A 9310-nucleotide genomic window follows, 5' to 3' on the forward strand; every position below is an offset into this window, starting at 1 on the left:
TGTGATGAGGTTACAAGTCAGCCAGAACAGGGAGGTAGGTTTGCTTTGACCTTCTCTCTCAGTGACTTTCTCAAAGAAAAACAATAGACTTTTAAATGTAAAAACAAATAAAGAATTAGGAGAGGGGGGACATGGATGAGACATACCAAAACTCAATAAATATTGAAAAACAACTTTTCCCCTGTCATTGTATCTTTTTTGGTCCTGTCTTATCTTCAGGTTTAGAATCACTTATTATCTCAGCTGCAGACACTTCCACTCAGTTTCCTTAGTCTCTTAAGAAATTTTATGACCTCCAAAATGTGTCTGTCTACTACTCTCCACTCCTGTCCAGAGTACTCTCTACAGTTCTCTGCCTGACACTGCCATTGAGGAGTCTTGAGAATTTTTGCCATGGTACATCCAATCCAATTCATTTAAAATTAATACAATTGAATTTCCAATAAGAATAAAAAAACCCAATACTGTTCATCCAACAGCTTCAGTGTTTCTTCTCTCAGTATATGGGTCAAGCTTTGCAATGCTTCTTCCTGGGCCATGTCCTTTGCCTCTGTATTATAAAGAGTGGAAAAGGATGAAGCAAGATCTGCTGGGTTACAGCTTTACTGCCATATCTGCACTGACTGCGGAGGCATGGTTTGCAAACAACTGGCTGGACCAAAAGCCAGAAGGACAAATATACCAAGTTCTATGTACACTTTATGTGGCTTAAGACAAAGACACCCTTTCAAAAGTTACAGCACTGGCTATATTTTGGCTCTGTTGTACTTTCCAGGAACTGCTGCTATATATGTGCAGGATTACGTTAAACACCAAGCTTGGGGGGGTTTATTTCTTCATGTTCCTTTCTTTTCAGAAATTTTTAGAAGTTAATGAAGTAATTTGCAATTAACCTTGACCAAAGTCCTCAACAGTTAGTTAGGTCTTGAAATATCTCATTAATGTAAGTGAAGCAAAATACAACCCAGCAGCAAAAGGTAATCTAGCTCTGTAAGAATCTTACCTCTAATCCCATCTTTCTCTACTGTAGCTGTGTCTGTGTTCTGACATAAGCTAATCTCCATGTTCCCACACAGCCAGTGCTCTTTTAGAACAGCTTCATGAAATTGGGGGAGGGGGGAAGGGTGGAATTGCAGGATGCAAAGTATTCCAATGAACAGCACGCACCCTGTAATTATTTTCCAGACCACTGTACAATGTCTAATTGGATCCTGGGACTTAAAAAAGGATATAGGAAACAATTGTCTCACTCAAATCTTCCAGTATCCCATAAACCATCTGCTTCAAAACTGCAGCCCAGATTTTAGACAGTAGTAAAGCAACATGTGGAAGATGCCATTGGATGTTAAAATTCATTATCATCATCTATTTTATAGGTCTTAGGAGCCATGAGTTCATCTGACTGCAGATGAGTTGAGTGACTTCAAAAGTGAGATAACAGAAGACAAGACCAAACAAAATCCACATAGCTTTTTTTCAGAGCCGCATTGTTCAGTAGAACACTACATCTGGTTTCAGCTTGGACACAGTAGTAATGCAGACCAGGCATGACCTGCAGGGAATGGTGTGATGACAGAGTCATTTTTCTAGAAACCAGTGCAAACTCATTCTGAGCAACAGAAGCTGAAGACAAACCCCAAGTTTCTTTAGCAGGGTGAAAAAAAGTTACTATTACTATTTCAAAGTTCATTGTCACAGCCTCCACTAATTGACAATTAGCCAGTTTTGTGTACTACAACAACCTTCAAGCTTGTCTCCTGGAAGCAGGCCACACAGCTACTAAGCTGAATTAGAAGTGCTATTCAGACTGTCTGCTTCAGGTATACAAAGGAGGATAAAGGAGTTCAGAATTACTTCCCTTCTTTTTCCGACTTATCTCTCTCCATGAAGTGTATAGGGAACTCAGTGTCTGAAATCTGAATGACATTTAAACAAGATACTGATGTATCTAGCATCTAATCTTTCTCTTGCACCAAGTGACATATCCTATAGGGGGTTTCTGGTTGTTTTAAGGCCCATTTGACAGCTGTGGAAGTTCTCAAATAGTAAGTGCAATGAATAAACACGGGACTGCTTGATGGCAATGGAAAATCATATTGCTCCCATATCCAGTGTTCACTAAGGATGGTGGAGGTACTTCTGTAATTCCAAGAGGTTTAGCATACTATGCAATTTTCTAGGTGACAGATAAGAAAGTTTGCCCAAAACCTAACTAAACTAGCTGAAAATTACTCTGTGGGCTGGCAAGAGAATGTGGGTGTCAAGCCCATACCTGCTTCTTGAAGCATAGCTTCTGCTTTGCACAAACTCTTTTTGAGGAAGTGTAAAAGCTTCTCCAACAACTAGGAAAGAAAGAAGCTTTATAGACATACCAGCCACATGCAAATGATGCATCTAAAAACCTCCAAAACTGATGAGAAGGTGTTCTCACACCTTAAATGCTGGCTATAAGAGGACAGAAAGCATTCTGCAAAGAAGGAAAGTAACTGTGTTTGTAAAAACATTATTTTGTCATTGCTGGTTTGGACTGAGATTCAACAAAACAGGAGGGACTTAAAACACATGAAGCTGAAGAGGTCTAATAAGGTGAGTGTACATATGTACTCAGCATAGGCCCCAAGTCACTGTTCACAAAGAATGCAGTGAGAAAGCCTTTGGAGGCTCTTCATGTTCTAAAGGAGGCATTTTACAGCAGCACCAGAACCATTCAGGAGAGGGGGAAAAAGGGAAAGCTGACACTATATCTCCTCTTCTGCTGTGGAGAACACAAATAGTGTCTCAAGGTTCACAAGTGGAGTTGGTACATTCCATGTCAGTTCAAATTACCACCACTAAATGTGAATATTCTCCTGATGGCTCTCTGCCTTTTCCAGGAGACCTCATTCTATCTTATTCTGCCTTCTGAGTACACTGACAAAATCCTCTAATGAAAGTTTGTTCTTTTGATTAGTTACAAAATTAAGTGGCTACTGAGAACTGATAAATTAGACAAGGTTAATTTCATGAGACATTGTTATTTGGCCTTTTCCTCTCCCCACACCCCTCCCTTATCGGGAGATAAAAGAAATGTGAAGCATCATGAAAGTACAAAAACATTCCCCTTGTCTTTGAAGAGTCCATCACTGAAGGACATACTTTGGTATAAGAGATGCCACCTAGGGTCACTCTGCTCTGGGTCCAAGGCAAGTGCTATGGACTATTGACTGTTTCAGAATTAGAGAGGATCTCTCAGCATTCTTTTAGCCTAAGAAATCACAATTCTTCCAATGGAACAAAGTTTCCAAATATGTAAAAAAAACACCTGTTTTGCTGTTAGACCAGCATGCCCAAGGATCATGATGCTCATGTAGATAGTTCATGTAAATGATATGAGATATCATGAGATATCTCATGTAGATGCTAATCAGAAGAAACAGCTATGCTTTACCTACACTCTGACCACACCCAACAGGAAAGTGAGAATACAAACAAAAAAGGGAAGCAGACGAGGTAGTGAACACCTTGCCTTACCTTTTTTTTTAGCAAGATTCTTCTTCAGCAAACAATATTAATTGTTAATACTGCCTTGTAATATGCAGAGAGTTTTATTTGTCTTGAGACAGAATTAAGCACACAGCATATTTAAGAGATCAAAACACTGACCAAACTGTGTTCCAAAGTACTTTTCCTCCCTTACTTTCATGTCTGTTGTAAAAGCAGTTCTAGAAATCAAGCAACGACTCCATCCATTGCATTTAATACTGATGGCTTCCTCTATCTCGGGGTAAGCCACCAGCCAAACAGAAAAAAAAGCCTTCCAACAAGAAGAGGAATGAGCAGCATACTTGGTACAGCTACGTAGTTGATTTTCTAGTTTTAATAAGCAAACATTGAGCATCTGGCATTGTTAAGAAACCATGTGCATAAAGAGGCACACAAACCAACACACCAGAAACAGAAATGTTTGGCCATCATTTGGAACTAGCATATTTTTTATTTTTATTTTTACTGGAATTTATTGCACTTTCTCTTGTATTTTCCAGCAGGACTGTTCCACTGCAATCTCCACCTGGATTTCAGGTTTCTGTTTTGATATGCTATATGCCAGACAAGAATCTGATATCTGGTAGATCTGTGCCTTCTCAGAAGGCATACACTGGCAGAAAAAGGCAAGTTAATTGCATTCAAAGTCCTGCCCTCATCAGTTCAAACTTCTGTGACAGAACCAGATAGCATCATCCTCTTGCAGCAGCTTCTCTCAGTGCGTACAGCAGGAGTACTAGTTGTAGTTAGCCAACTATAACTTGACGGAAGAGCTCTGGTTTTGCTCTAACTCACCTTCTGCTGCCATTTGCTATGCTAATTGTTCCTGAGTCTTGACTGCTGTGCAGGAAGAATTCCCTTCCTGTCTCAGAGCATGTGGTACAAAGAGAGACACATAATGGTCTCTGAGTAGTTGAAAGCTTTTAAATAAGTATATAGACAAGGTGATCCTAGGACAGTAGGTGCACAAGGAAGATTGGCAGCTGGATACAAATGAGGAGCTGTGCTGTGCAGAGTGGCAGGGATAATGTCAAAAGCTCTCTAGTCCAGTGAGCTGTAGAAATTTGTGTATCCACAGGAACATCATTCTAGCAGTTTATTGTGGAATACTTTTAGGTGAAACAAGACCTAGGAACTGGCTATTCTTTCTGCAGTAAGAATGATGAGTGTTTTGAGTTTACATTGGGAAACAGTAAGACAAGAAATGAAAAGATTGCTCTGACTAATCAGAAAAAGTATGTAGAGTATATGGTCTACCTAAAGTACATGCAAGAGCATAGCACTTTAGTAAGGAATAATCCTTTCAAGTTAGATTATTAATCTAGCTCCTAAATAATCAGGATATTCAAAATACTTCCCATGACTCATTCTTACAGTGCATTTCAAACTATTTAGGAACTTTAGAAACCTCGTTGTGAAATTTAGTCACTAAATTTCAAAATGTGAAAGTTTCCAGAGCTCCAGAGTATAAGGTATCAGGTTTTTCCCTTACAAATAAAAGTATCTTGCAGGAATGGCCTCCACGGTAAACAAAGTGATGATACTTTTTCTTTCTAGACAAGTTTTGAGAGTTTTGAGTTAAAAGTCTAAATGAAGTCAAGGGGTTTATTCTTATTATTTTTATCATTGTTGACTTAAAAAATTAAAAAACTTAGCAGAGTGATAAATACATGGTCAACTTTAAACCAGTTTCATCACAAATCAAGATAATCCTAACACTTTAGAAGGAAAATCTGTGCAAAGGGCACCAAAGACACTCAAAGGAGCAAGTCCGAATGTGTTCCAAGAAATCCTTTGGCTATGATACACAGAAACACCAGCACCAGAGTTTAGGGATAAAAGAATAGCTGTCTCTACTGTAATGATAATAATTTTTTATTTCTAGAAAAAGAGTTTTACAAAACCAGTAAAAATAGTTTTCCTTTGAATCTTCCAATGTGGAAACAGAAAATCAGAGCAGATGAACTTCTATCATCAGAGAAAGTATTTGGACTACGATCAAGTTCTTACCTAGACCACAGGAGCAGGACAGAAAATGTATGCGTCTGTGTTTTATCCTCCTTTTCTGCGCTTAAAAGGGTTTTGATTAGTAGTCATAAGGAATAAGTGCTAGCTCTCATTTCCTGGGGAAAAGTATGCCCTTTGTCCCATGTGGGCAGAGACTAACGGCTGCAATCTACCTATTCATTTCTGCAAGTGACATCATTCTAAATGGTTCTCCCACTGCAGAAAGCCATGAGTGACTGCTTGGGGCAGTAGTCTTCTTATCTTATAGCCTCTGATCAAAGCTTTATTTTGTATGAAAAAGAAAATAAAGGAAATGCATAAATTTCACTCTAATTTCACTTCTAATTTCATTTTAAAATGCATTGGCATTTTTAAAGCTTCTTTGCTGTGGTTTCCTGATTACTATTTGCCTGCATCGTCATCTTGTATTTACTACCAAGTGAAAACAGTTTACTTCATAAACCACAAAAGCCCCTTGATATCCCTCTCAGTGTAACATTAATAATGCAATCTGATGCCCTGAGCATTATCCTACATAGTTTATCAACAGCACATTAACCACTCAGTACTTTCTGCACAGTGTTACTATCTTATATACCATCAGTTCCTGTCTAGATCACATCTCTTTTGACTGAGAAAAACAAACAGCACCATCTTGCCACTAACTGGTGGTCATTAACTGTGGTCTTATCTTGGATACATGTGAATACAAATCTTGAGACATTATACACAGTTATTTCCATACAGCATCTGAAAATGAAATGTCATATTTAAAGTATAGGCTATAATCCTGCAGCAGACTTACATTTAGAGTTCTTACTGCAACATCTCTTTTTCTGACCTTGCAAAATCCACTGTTCTCAGAATCAAAGAATGGTTTAGGTTGGAAGGGAACTCTGGAGGTTTTCTTGTCCATCCCTCCTGCTCAAGCAGGGCCAATTGACTGACTTACATTCATCAAGAATTGTATGGTTAACAAACAAGAAAATCCCATGCTTTGATACAACTGAACAGTTTTTTAACCAGTCTGACAAAAAAGGAGACAGGCAGGTGACAACACACATTCTGGCTGTTCCCAATGCATGTTGCTGGGGCAGTTTATCATCTTCCAACCCACCGTACTCCATTCTAAATCATCAAACCTCTAACTACCTGATTATTACAGCATCCTGCTTATTCATTATAGTCAAACAGGTCCTCATGCTTTCTTCCAGCTTGCTCCTCATAATTTTCATCCCAGTAATGTAGTTCAAATTCATATCAATCTACTTTGCTTTAGCAAGACCAGAAGATTTGGCTAAACTATATCATCCAAGCAATAGCTTTGGCTTAAACTTCACATTTTTATACCACATGCTTCATTGCTTTTTTTTCAGCATTTCATGTCTTGAATGTATGTTACTTGCACATGAGTTCTCAGGAAGAAGCTAAATTTAGTCCATTTGATTATAGACTGACCATTAACAGAGCTTGACCAGCCTGACCACTATGCATTTAGCTTGTGTTTGATAGAATTGTTTGTGAATATTTGCTTACATTAAAAGGTGATTCAAACACTTGAAACTACAGCTTCTTTAAAACAGATATTAGAGCAGGTTCACAGCCTAATAACTAAAAGTCCATGTCCAAGAGAAATCTCACCTACTGTAATTTGGAATTTTCACAGTATCAATCATTTTTAAGATTTGATATCATTGTTTGGACTCAGAAAATGACTTGATGCATTTTCTGAAGAGCCTCAGGTTGGATGATATCAGAAGTTCTAATAAAACCTCCAAGTGGTAGAGGAGGACAGCAGGTAGAAGAATCCCTTTTTTTAGCTTTTTTTAAATGCAAATTCAAATAAAAAATAAACTATATAAAAATTAACTCTAAGGGATATGAGACAACTGAAATTAAGAAAAATTATTCAAATATTGTTTACATTCAATCCAAGACACAGAAATACACCCCATAGCTGTCTTTCATACAAAATTACGAGGAAGAAAAAGTATTTTGGCTAAAGTAAGTGAAAACTGAGTAGCATGTTCAGCTTTTAATGGCAGTCAAGAGAGAGCTCAAGAATCATCTGGGCAATGCTCTCAGGCACATGGTGTGATTCTTGGAGTTGTCCTGTGCAGGGCCAGGAGCTGGGCTCGATTCTTGTGCATCTCTTCCAACTCAGGATATTCTATGACTATGATTCTAGAGAAGGAATTTTCCAGATGATGGACACCTAAAGCATGGAATCTGAGATTAGGAGATTGTTGTCCAAACGCTTCTTGAACTTTGTCAGGCTTGGTGCTGTGACTACTTCCCTGGGGAGCTGTTGCAGTGCCCAACCACCCTATGGGTGAAGAATTTTTTCCTAATGTCTAACCTAAATCTCCCCTGACACAGCTTCAGACCATTCCCTTGGGTCCTGTCATTGTTTGCCAGAGAGAAGAGATCAGTGCCTGCCCCTCCACTTCCCCTTGTGAGGAAGCCTTACACTGCCACAAGATCTCCACTCAGTCTCTTCTCCAGGCTGAGGGAGGCAAGTGACCTCAGCTGCTCCTCATATAGCTTCCCCTCAACCCCCTTCCCCATCTTCATTGCCCTCCTTTGAACACTTTCTAACAGCTTTACACTTTTCTTATATTGTGGTGCCCAAAACCGCACACAATATTCAAGGTGAGGCTGCACCAGCACAGAACAGAGTGGGACAATCACCTCCCTCAATTGGCTGGCAATGCCTTGCCTGATGCACCACAGGACATATTTGGCCCTCCTGGCTGCCAGAACACACAGCTGACTCATATTCAACTTGCCATACTTCCTAATGAATGAAACATTTCTAGGCTAAGCCCACAGCTTAGGAAAGGAGACACAATAAAGTTTAAACAAAAAGCTGCTGAAATACCACTAATTTGAAATATTTCAACTTCCTATCAAGCCAGAGATCTTCAGGCTTAAAGGCATTTTAATCAAAATTTATCTGAAGTTTTAAATGCATCGTGTTCCCAAAAGAAATTTATACATTTGTATTTCAGTATCATGGGCTTAAAAGCTTATATGAGGACTAAAAATAGAACTCTTGTGCACTCTTTTATAATTATATAACTGCCCAGGCAGGATTGTTAAGGGGAAATCAGCCATTAAGAGTTATAATGTCTTGCTGAGGCTGGGCAGCAACTGTTTCTTAAATAGATTCCCGTGATACAGTCTTGTTGAAAGAATCAGGTATCAGAAATATCACAGATACCATGAATGGGCACATGAACTTTTATTTGTGCACAAAATTATCACAGCTGCTGAGCATTAATACCACAGATGGGGATCTTCATTACATCACTCTACTTACAAAGGATGAAGATGTTCTGTGTTTATATAACTGCACAGAAAGAAACAGATGCTTGGTTTTGCCTGTTTCCAGAGAATCAAAAACTTCTACAGTGAATAGTTATAATCACATAAATTAGCTGCCCCCTCTAACATGTTCTCATTTGGATAATGCCATTAAAGACAATGCAGATCCAGCACCAGTAAGAATCTGGTCTTAGAGGCAAACTCTACCACTTCCAGTTTTGGCACAAGTGAATAACATGTATTAAAAACTGCATATAAAAGTTTTGTCTCTTTCAAAGCAATGTAATCTGGCATTCTAGCTGTTTTCTTCACCAATTTCTCCATATCCCATCTGTGGCAGGGGACAGAAGGGGTACAACATCCCTCCTCCTCAGAAGTCATGACATAATATAAAACAGATGGAATGAAATAGAAAGATAGAACAACCTTCACCCTCATTGTTATTTGTGGCTGG

This window comes from Acanthisitta chloris, unplaced genomic scaffold (genome assembly GCF_000695815.1).
Source record: "Acanthisitta chloris isolate BGI_N310 unplaced genomic scaffold, ASM69581v1 scaffold4019, whole genome shotgun sequence".
Lineage (NCBI taxonomy): Eukaryota > Metazoa > Chordata > Aves > Passeriformes > Acanthisittidae > Acanthisitta > Acanthisitta chloris.